Source organism: Paramormyrops kingsleyae, chromosome 22, assembly GCF_048594095.1.
Source record: "Paramormyrops kingsleyae isolate MSU_618 chromosome 22, PKINGS_0.4, whole genome shotgun sequence".
Lineage (NCBI taxonomy): Eukaryota > Metazoa > Chordata > Actinopteri > Osteoglossiformes > Mormyridae > Paramormyrops > Paramormyrops kingsleyae.
In genome coordinates this window covers 10,101,758-10,112,818 of record NC_132818.1, presented here as the reverse complement: position 1 = coordinate 10,112,818, position 11,061 = coordinate 10,101,758, and the positions used below count along the sequence as shown (strand labels likewise).

At 44.9% G+C, this 11,061-nt stretch overlaps 1 long non-coding RNA gene across 1 annotated transcript; it reads right to left on the bottom strand.

Annotated features, from left to right (window-relative positions):
- Positions 1 to 35: 35 nt before the first annotated feature.
- Positions 36 to 1,475, bottom strand: LOC140581643 (uncharacterized). Its single transcript, XR_011984763.1, has 3 exons — positions 1,109 to 1,475; positions 927 to 1,006; positions 36 to 188 (listed from the first exon to the last, which is right to left on the bottom strand). It is a non-coding gene; the product is annotated as an uncharacterized lncRNA (long non-coding RNA).
- Between the last annotated feature and the right edge of the window lie 9,586 nt (positions 1,476 to 11,061).

The following is an 11,061-nucleotide window of genomic DNA, read 5'->3' as shown; positions in this document are numbered from 1 at the left end:
AGCGTAACATGAGAAGTTGTTTTTATTCGTTCTTTTAAAGGTCCTAAAGTTTACTTTGGGAATTAGACACAGGTTGAGCATTCTTCCCATGGTAGGCCGGCAGTGATGATTGTAGAGCATTCTTTGCGTAGGTGAGAGAAAGTGGATGGTATGAAAGAAGATCAAAGGTATGCGAGGAGCAGACAGTCCTGAGAGAGAGAGAGAGATTGAGCGTGAGTCATAATTACAGAGCGAGATAAAAACAAATAGCTGCTGTGCCGTTTGAAAAAGAAAAAAAAGATTAATCTGTTGCCAAGACTTACTGATGGGCATTGTCTACGAGGAACATTCCCAGATTTCACGCTCAAAGGCTTACATCTTTCTCCTCTAAACACTAGTTTGCCTGTCACAGCTTAATCGTCCTTGAGCGCATGTCAGCAGATGAACAGTTTGTTTCCCAAGAAAAACAGCTTTCTGTTTTGCACCAACGGGACGCAATTTAATCGACCGTGACAGAGATCGTCTCCATCATAATCGGCTTGTCTCTCAGCCTCGAGGCTGGTTTTTGTTTTTACGGCGTTGTACCTAATAAATAATCACGTTCGCATTCTTCTGGTGAGAACCAGGGATGTCGTTAGTGTTTCATGACTGTAGTAATTAGTTAATTGTGTGTTTGTTTTCCCTGAGTGGCAGATGGTCACAGCACTCAAAGGAACCCCGCCCCCTTCAGGGGGTGTGGCATGGTGCTGCGCTCGGCGGTCCGAGGGCTGGAAACGATGATGGAAGGCCTGTAACCGCTGGGACTGAGTCAGACGTGTTAAGGCCGCCCACAGTGGGAAAACTGACAATGCTGTTACGGTCGGCTGACCATATGCAGGCGCTGTTGGGCAAGTTCCCTTGGGGGGTGTCAGGCCTGCTGGGTTACAGTCCCGCCAGCAGGTTCTCACCTGTGCGAGGCCAGGACTTCAACGTGTTGCAGATTACGGGGCATCGCTCACGTCGTCCGCTGACAGCCAGCCTTGTTGTGCTGTAAAAAGACAGCACGGCTCATCGGTACCACAATCTGAGTCTTTAACTAGACTGTCGCTATTTGTGTGATGTTCCTTGTTAGTTTCCCCATTGGACTTACCTGAAAAGTATTCTAACAAGAATATAGTCCTTTTTGCAGTGTTTTACAAGATACTGCTGCTTGAGGTTCGTTTAAAAAACAATAACAGCTGTAGTCAAAATAAGACGTCCACGCATTTAGGCCACAAAGCCTGCTCTGTCCAGCCAAGACGGAACACGCAGCAGTAATTAGCACAACAACGGCTATTTCCCTCCACATAAATCATCACGCAAAGCATCTTATTGGATTTTAATGATACATACATCTTCCTCTTTCCTTCAGCAGACCACAGATGAGTTCATTTCTTTGCTGAAAAAGCCGAATCATTGTGGCTTTTCTGTTTTCGACGTGTTTATTTTTAGAAGTCGGTGATGCGTGCTGGACCAGTCTGGTGTGTTTCTCCTGCGAACCTGACATCTCTGCCCGGCTCTGAGTTGATGGCATACTGAGTACCCGGGAGATTTAAAATAACGGTGCAGGAAACCCATCCAAGACCAAGCTAGGGTCTGCTCCAGTGTGGTTTTCACGGGACATGCTGGTCAACCAGAAGCTTCCTCTTCTAACTTCTTGTTATATATCTGCTATTCAGTCATTCCATTATAATGATTTTGTCTTTACTCTCATAGTGTCATCATTGTGCAATCTTTTATCTCATAGATATTATGCCGTAACGGGGTGGCACGGCTCATTGGTTTGACGGTTAGCTCCACCGTGTAGATACAGGAACACCCAAATTCAGCTGTCACAGTTTCTGAAAACTGTAGTAACACTTTGCTGGAAGCTCTAATCTATAATGCATTATATTTTCCTTCATAGTGCATTATAATGGTCAGTATTAAGGATGTTTTGTACTGCACTGTGAAGGTATCCATAGTGCATTATAGAGAAGATTTTCAGTATTCTTAATGCATAATAAACGTGCATATAAAGCTTTATGCCATTTTATAAATATTTATAGCCATGCTTATAATGCTTCTTGAATGCATCGTAATGTGTTATGAATGTGTTCACATATTTTGGATAGACATTCATAGAAAGTGTTACCAAGTCAATTTACACATTGGTGTAAAGTTGAAGGAAGACATAAGACTGCCACCTACAGTAAGGCTTAAGTTGCACTCGTTTCAGCAAATATCCTGTTGACAGAACCGAGATGTGAAAATTTCTGTAGCTGTTTGTGCCCTGATTGTCCTTGAGATGTATGTATGTCTGGATCATGTAATTCAAGTAGGATGTTGCAATGTGCAATGTGCAGCATGTTTATAGATGTCAGGGAGTGTTGTTACGTTTGACTGAATTCGTGATTAGAACAGGCACAGACTGGGCTTCATATGTGTAGTCGTATCGCCATGGATACAGATGCCAAACAAAGTGAAGTCTCACAACACTAACAGTGGTGTCATCCAACATTTTTTTGCTCAGTACTCAGGCTCATTGAACCACTCTGCAAGCTTTTGCACCAAGGATCATGTTTGTGTGGAATCTAATAAGGACCTAAATTGTTCTTGTGATTCTTTAAATATTAATCCCTTTCCATGCATGTCACACCACAATTTGTCAATCTGAGGTGTTTCAGTGTTTTGCTTATGCAACAGTAGAAATTATTTCAATAATCAGTTCAAGTTGTTTTTGACAGATTGAGCCCCTGTTTAAACCTAAAAACATTTTCCTACTATATTTTTTTCTGTATTTAAGGGGGCTATTTTTGTCTTTACTTACAGTAATGTGTTTACAGTGTATTATTCTGTAATTTTCCATTTCATAATGCAGTCGAATGCGTCAATGTTCTGCAAAGGAAAGGACCATTAGTCTAGAACTACAAATAAAACGTTCGATAATATTTTCCGAATAGTCTTCACAGTGGAACACGGCATCATAATAAAGAGAGTAAAGTTATAAAACGTTGCAATATGTAAAGCACAACATTTCTGCCTCCATGCATTTGTGCGCGTTGACCACATGGACGTGACCATTGACCACAAGGAGAAAGAATCGACCACTGAGATCAGAATAAATTCTTACTGTTACTATTGGCCTTTCGCATTAAGAAACGTCCTTAAATCTGCTCGTATGTATCACTATCTAAATGAGGCCATTCCATAGAAAAGTGTACTAGAAAATAAATGATGTTACCCTTGAAAGATGAAGGTGAAACTGCATCCAGTAGACCCTGTCGCTCACATCTGTAATGACAAGCTCCTGGCTACGAGTTGGCCATCTTGTTGAGTATACCTTTCTATTCACGAGGAGTCATCCATTCAATCATTCAAAAACATGAATACAGAGAATTTGCCAACTGCCAGGAAGCACTGCAATGGCGCTGACCCCAGAAACATGCTGTTCTCTGTTAGCATGGGGTACAGACACAAAAATATCAGGTTATAACCAACTCAATGACTGTCGGTACAATTGAGTTGGTTACGCTTTATTGGTGTGTGTTGTGGTTTTTTTCAGTCTCCATCCGGTGCAGAGCTGGGCCTTTATAATCGGCCCTGTTGTGGTTTTTTTCTTCTTCAGTTTTAGCGTTGGCTTAAAGGACCTTAATAGGCGTCTTGCCATCAACAGAGATGTAAAAAATGTTAAGAAAATGAAAGGGCCCTCAATGAGACTTGCGCTGCGTGTTTGATTTTCTGTCACTTGTGTGGCTGGAAGACAGATGAGCTTTTCATCGCTCTGTCCCTCAACGGCGTGGGGGCTGTGGAACTGGCCCGTGCTGGCTGAGCGGCACAGCCGGCCCCCACAGGGCTGTTTAGAGTGGATTAAATGGCCCCAGGCTGATCGCCAGTCCCGCTGACCTGGTGAGCCCCTAAAGCTGTATCCGGCACATTCCATTCTGAATGTCAGGACCCATTAAACGAAATAAAAAAAAACATGCTACAAGTAATTACCAAAAAAAAAATTATGGCAAATGTGAACGTAAACTGGTCTTTGTGCGTAATTTCATTGCTGTTTACCAAGCGTGCGGCACAGAATCGGATCCAACACGGGCCGGGTCATTTACGATTTAGGACACAGAGTTCTCCGCAGAGTGGCGGCCTGTTTATCATTCACATGTGTTGTTCATAACGCCTCTTATTTCCCAAATCAAGTTAGCAAACGGTTTAATGTCCTTCGGCGGTTCACGTCCCGTCGCTGCGGCCACGGGCGCCTCCCGCCGCTAATTTGCTGGCCCGTGTTCTTGTGGCCAAACAGCCGTGAAACTGTTTGTTGGCCATTCGATAAGTGCACCCCCGTTTCTGAAATTATGGGCTGGACTGATCTTGGCAATATGTCTGCTAAGATATATTTTCCCTGCTACTTGCAGCTTGCCCAAGGGCTTGTATCGGCTCTTTTCATGGCACCTAAATCCTAGTGTAAGTACTTTTTGCCTGCTTTTTTCTATTAATGATTTATTAGTAGTACTCCTAATTTATCTTTTTATTGGTTACTTCTTAGTATTAGTAACATTATTATGTATCGGGCTTCTGATTGGCTTAAGATAAGCCCGCCTTCTAAACCACGGACCAATAGCATTCCTTGGAACTGCTATCATTTCTGCTAAGATGTGTTCCCCACAGGCAAACTGGTGTCTTTCCATGCTTGGAGAGCTGCTGTCAAATGCCTGACTTCCAACTGCTTTATTGTTCAGCGCTGTCAGGAGACCTCTTGCCCTAAGCTATTAGTCATCCTGACAAGGCTGATTTGTTTGCTGCTCTTACTGGGCATGACTGCTGGCATGTATGTCCTCCCTGGGCGGGACCTCCTCATGGTGCCAAGCCCCCGTGCTTCTCAGAAACCACTCCCAATGCTACAGCTACATTATTGTTCAAATATATGGAAAAATAAAGGCTATGACTGGAAGCTTTATTTTTGGGCTGTATTTGGATGTGGTGTGAGTATAGTAATCCATCCATCCATCCATCTTTTGAACGCTTAGCCTGGTTAGGGTCACTGGGGCCTGTCCCAGGCAGCACCGGGCACAGGGCTGAGGTCCACCCTGGGCAGAATGGTGAGTATAGTAATAATATTTTTCTATGGTTTACCCTGCCTTAAAACGATGACTAATTTTACTGTGCTGCTTTACTCCTTTTTGATATATCCATCTACCCAGCCTACTTCAGTGGCACCCTTATTCTACCCGAACTCGGACTTTCAATATCTCGCCTGTTTTTCTCCGCGCTCGGAGATCATGCAAGGACTTTATAAATATGCCTAATTAAAAACAGGTTATTGCTGTTACTAGATTGGATTTGTTGTTTTCCCGCTGGGCGAAAATGATTTGTGCAAACAGCCCCTAAGACCGGCCAGAACAACGCAGGGTTTTGGGTGAATCGAGTCACGTGACTCAGAGTAGATGATGGGATGAAATCTGTTTGTCACACGGGCTCGGACACACTCGCAAGCACTCACACCATGTGTTGGCCGATTTTAAGTCTCAGTAGTCCTTCAAAGAGCCCTGTAGTCGCAAATAGTATTTATTTCCGCATTCCCGTGAGTCATGGACAGAAGACAGGCTTACTGTCTGTGCTATCTTGGTACAAATAAAGTCATCGTTCTCAGAAAGCAGTCATCGTGTGGCAAAGGCCGACTTTTATCCTGCGTTATCTGTGGCATACATCATTAAAGGATCTGAAGCAGGATGGGGGCCATGAAAAACAAAGGGGGGTGGAAACTCGGAACATAAACTCTGACTGCCCCCCCCCCCCCCCAAAAAACAGCTATCAGGGGCCAGCATCATGGAAGACCCCGGAAGGTAGCTGAGCGTGGGCGCAGTTATCACTGACACATCGGCCTGACCTCTGTCTGCAGGAATGCGCACTGATCCATGCGCAGTTTAATGTACTGAGTAATGCATTTAACACACAAAGACACACAGAGCGTACGAAGGTATGATGGGGAGAATGAGGATTAAGGATAAAAGTGAGTATAGAAAGTGATGGATGAACATGTGCTTGTTCTCTGTGGTGGCAGGGTGGTTAGTACTCTTAGTTTGTGCCTTTTTGAACCAGGGTTCGAGTCTCCACCCTGGCTCCATGTGTGTGGAGTCTGTATGTTCATCCCGTGTCATCGTGGGGTTTCCCCCCACAGTCCAAAAACATGCTGGAGTGCACTGGAGTCACCAAACTGCCCGTGTGTGTGAATGATCTCTGTGCCCTGCGATGGGTTAGGGTTAGGGTTAGGGTTAGGGTAAGCCTGGATTCTTCCCTGCCTTATGCCCATAGCCTCAGGGAGAGGCTCTGGACCCCCCGGCGACTCTGAATAGGCCAAGTAGGTTCAGAACATGGATGGTGTTTGTTTACTGCTTTATAATTGTTTGTTACTGATAATGCGGCGATGATGAATAATGCAAAGTAATCATCAGCAGACCAGCCTTCTGTAGCCTTGTGAGAACTCAAATGCACATGAAATTCATCAGAATGTAAGATGATTTTAGTAGAATTGTTGGATCAATTGACTAGTATCGTCTGTTTATTTGATTGTTGGTGTTCCTTGGTGTCGCCGTTTAAGATTTATGTGTAAATGTACCTCCCTGACTTTGGGGGATTTGTTTGGATGAAGGGGCTAAACAGGAAGCAGGTATGTGCAGAGAACCCCCGATAAATTCTGCAATGAAGTTTTCAGGACTCAATCTGCCTCCATCCATTGAGGATTATCCATCCATCCATCCATCCATCCAACTTTTAGGTGAACCATCAATTTACATGAGTTTAAAAATCATAAACGTATTAAGGTAACTCTCATCCATCCATCCATCCATCCATCCAATCTTCTAACTGCTTATCATGATCAGGGTTGAGTATAACCTATTTTTGAGATGTTTAATACTTCAAGGCTATGATGCAATAGAAAATAGTTCATACTGATTACTTTGTTCAACATTTTTCCGCTTCCAGAAATAATAATAAAAAAAAAGGTTATTTATGGGCAAAATCTAATACTTTTAACAGTAGCACGATATTTCATGCTGCCGTTTCTCACACACGAAATGTGAGCGTAGCTAAAGAAAAATTGTAAGTCAGGAATCTGTGACCCGGGTAGAGAATCGGTGTGGCTATAGCTGAGCCGGTCCTCATATTTTCATTAGGTACCGCTCTGTACTGAGCTCCGTCTGTTTCCCCACTGAATGAAAAGCCAGCTGTGCGAAGCTAAGTCACCGACTTAATCTAGGAAGAGTCAGGTCCCGCACGGGCTGCTAAAGCTATTGCCTTCTCTGGTGCCATTTGCAGCGAAGGGTTTACACACAGAGAAACCATAAGAGAAGGTGATAAGTGGATTGAGGCTGGACCCAGACATAATATATGGCTAATTTATAACTCTCAGGTTTCCTAACCCTGCCTTGTGGCCGTCTGGAAGCGGCTGCCGGGCTGAATTAAAAACAAAAACTCAGAGGGTTAATCTGCAATCAGAGAGGGGAAGCGGCACGTCACCGTTTAGAAATGGCTGTCCCAGAGGTGCTTGATTTATACGTGTAGCTCAGAGCTCAAGTGCGTTACATAGATAGGGAAAATGATTTTTTTTTTTTTTAAAGGAATTTGAAGATGTGCTGGTTTTACTTTGTGCTCCAGCACTAAGTACCATGTCAAACTGATAGACGTCCTCCATTATTTGGTTAGCTGGACTCCGTAGCTCGTCAGCATGACTGTTTCGCTCAAGGGTACAACGGCGGCACCGTAAATGTGTAATGAGCGGGCGCACGGGACAGTTCCCGCCGGTCGCCATAGCTAGTAGCTGCCAGTTAACCTGCGAATTATGCCTCCCATTAAGTCACAAATCCTCACTGTTTACTCCATTATGTAATTTTTCTTGCTCTAAAAGCATTTCCCATATTTGGGGGGAAAAAAATCTTTTTTCCAGAACAAGGAAATCTCATTTGATATGTATTACATTATATTAATATATTACTTTGGTTCAGGATGTGGATACAGTACGTAGACTATAGCCCCCCGTAAGAGGGGGCAGTGATTCCTGAAGGTGTGCTTTACATTATTCTTTTTAAAAAAGCACCTTCTGATTTCAGGATGGGTCACCACTTGAGGTAAACCAGTGGCTTCCTTATAGAGTTGCTCGTGGGCCAGTGAGAGAGCCTTCCAGAAACTGGAGTGAGTGAGGATGGGTTATCAGTGAGAAGCAGCCTGTGACCCCACTATCCAGTGTTTCTGTGCTGGAGGACCAGCAGAAATGAGCTGGACGAGCCATTTGTGGGCAGTGTGCCGAGACTGCGCTCACTGATTTGATTTTTAAGTTACACTATTCCTGACATCAATCTCAGGACTGATATTTTGGCTATATAGACGCACACAGACATTACTGTGCAAAAATCAGAAAATGATGTTTAAATGATCTTCACGTCGGCGTATAACTGTGATATTACGTCTGTCAAAGTGTGCTAGCTTAATCATTTGAAAACTTTCCCAAAGTCACCCCAGCATTTGCAGCAAACGTCCAATACAGCAAAGTATTTTCTGGCTCGACTACATCGTTACCAACATGGTTGGCTAATAAACATCTCAGCAAGTTGTTTAATTAAGTTTATTAATTTATTGAGGAGGTTGTGAAATGTAACTAATACATGGAAAGGCTGAGAAGAGGTTTAGGAACTGAAAGTTCTGTTAGTTTTGTTTTATTGTCTTATTGTCTTACTGCTAATTTACATATGTCCTAATGTTTTTTCTGAGCAAATACACACTTGCTCCCCAGATATATGCATAAAAACATTCACCCTTTAAGTGTGTTTAACATCAGGGCCGTATCAAGGCTATGAGGCCCGAGAAATTCATCTAAGACTGCAGTGTAAGTATTACACTATTTCCGAGAGCAGCAATAATCATTTTGATAAACAGTTTCTGTGACAAAAGATCCAGAAAAACCTTGGAAAAAATACCAAGGACATGATCTCCGTGTCCCCAGTGGTTGATATGAGTATGTTTAACATCCATTTGTGACGGCTTCAGTTACAATTATTAGCATCTGAAGATTTACAATCATATTTAGCATTAATAAGGCAACATTACAGGATTTTAGTCACCCATGCAATGCGGAGCAAGTCCAGACTCGGAGCCAGTGAGCCATGGGACCTGACACTGCCACTGTACAGAGATGTCTGGGCGGGAGGCTTCACTGGCTGCCCTCGTGCTTTTTCTGATACAGGATTTAGCTGCTATCCTGTAAGCTCAGCCCAATTTGAGCCGCTACATACTAGGCCCAGTTATTGGCCTGGACATGGAGATCCAACGAGGGCTGTTTCACATGACTGTTGGACCCGTTAAAGTGGGCACAGTCTCAGCAATACACATGACATGCTATCAGAATTCAGCAACTGCTTCATTCACAGTTTGCCTGGTTTTTTTTTTGTTTATAAAAAGGCCAGTGCAAAGAACCACACATGGATGCATAAAAGCTGGCGGAACAACATAAAGGCTCGAGAAAGATCCGGACCAAGGACCGCATGCTTGGTAACTGCAGTGACGGCTGGCTCCCAAACTGCCAAGCGTGACGCGTTCACTGCTGCCACAGCAGCTTGGTAACTGCAGTGACGGCTGGCTCCCTAACTGCCAAGCGTGACGCGTTCACTGCTGCCACAGCAGCTTGGTAACTGCAGTGACGGCTGGCTCCCAAACTGCCAAGCGTGACGCGTTCACTGCTGCCACAGCAGCTTGGTAACTGCAGTGACGGCTGGCTCCTTAACTGCCAAGCGTGACGCGTTCACTGCAGCCACAGCAGCTTGGTAACTGCAGTGACGGCTGGCTCCCAAACTGCCAAGCGTGACGCGTTCACTGCTGCCACAGCAGCTTGGTAACTGCAGTGACGGCTGGCTCCCTAACTGCCAAGCGTGACGCGTTCACTGCAGCCACAGCAGCTTGGTAACTGCAGTGACGGCTGGCTCCCTAACTGCCAAGCGTGACGCGTTCACTGCAGCCACAGCAGCTTGGTAACTGCAGTGACGGCTGGCTCCCTAACTGCCAAGCGTGACGCGTTCACTGCTGCCACAGCAGCTTGGTAACTGCAGTGACGGCTGGCTCCCTAACTGCCAAGCGTGACGCGTTCACTGCTGCCACAGCAGCTTGGTAACTGCAGTGACGGCTGGCTCCCTAACTGCCAAGCGTGACGCGTTCACTGCTGCCACAGCAGCTTGGTAACTGCAGTGACGGCTGGCTCCCAAACTGCCAAGCGTGACGCGTTCACTGCTGCCACAGCAGCTTGGTAACTGCAGTGACGGCTGGCTCCCTAACTGCCAAGCGTGACGCGTTCACTGCTGCCACAGCAGCTTGGTAACTGCAGTGACGGCTGGCTCCCTAACTGCCAAGCGTGACGCGTTCACTGCTGCCACAGCAGCTTGGTAACTGCAGTGACGGCTGGCTCCCAAACTGCCAAGCGTGACGCGTTCACTGCTGCCACAGCATTTGCTTTGTAAATGTGTCCCAGATTCCTGAAATACGAGCAGAACGGCAAATATAAAGACTGATTACGCTTTTAATATTACTATCCTTCCATCCATCCATCCATCCATCCATCCATCTTCTATACCTGCTTGTCCTGTGCAGGGTTGTAAGGGTTTGGAGCCCATCGTGGAAACTACAGGCATAAAGTAACCCATCACAGGACACACACAACAGTATTATTATTAGTAGTATTATTACTATTATATTATCATTATTATTATTATTATTACTTCGTCATGTCTTTGGAGAGAAACCAGAGGCACTTGGAGGGGAAACAAATATACTGAAATGGTTGCTTTTCACGCTTGTTCTTTGTTTTGTTTTTCTGTTCTCCACTGATTCTTCCCTGGTACAGTATCGGTATTGTGTTGGTCAACAGAGGAGTTTACCAGCACCTATTAAAAACTGCTGTTTAAGGGGTCCGGCCCCTAATCACGGAGCGCAGGGCACATTCTTCTCTCTTTAATCGACAGAGACTGCCTCCTATTCTCCGGGGCTCTTATAAATCTGTGTACTTCTGGCAGCCGCGACAGCCTGCGCCTGAAAGGCGCCTGG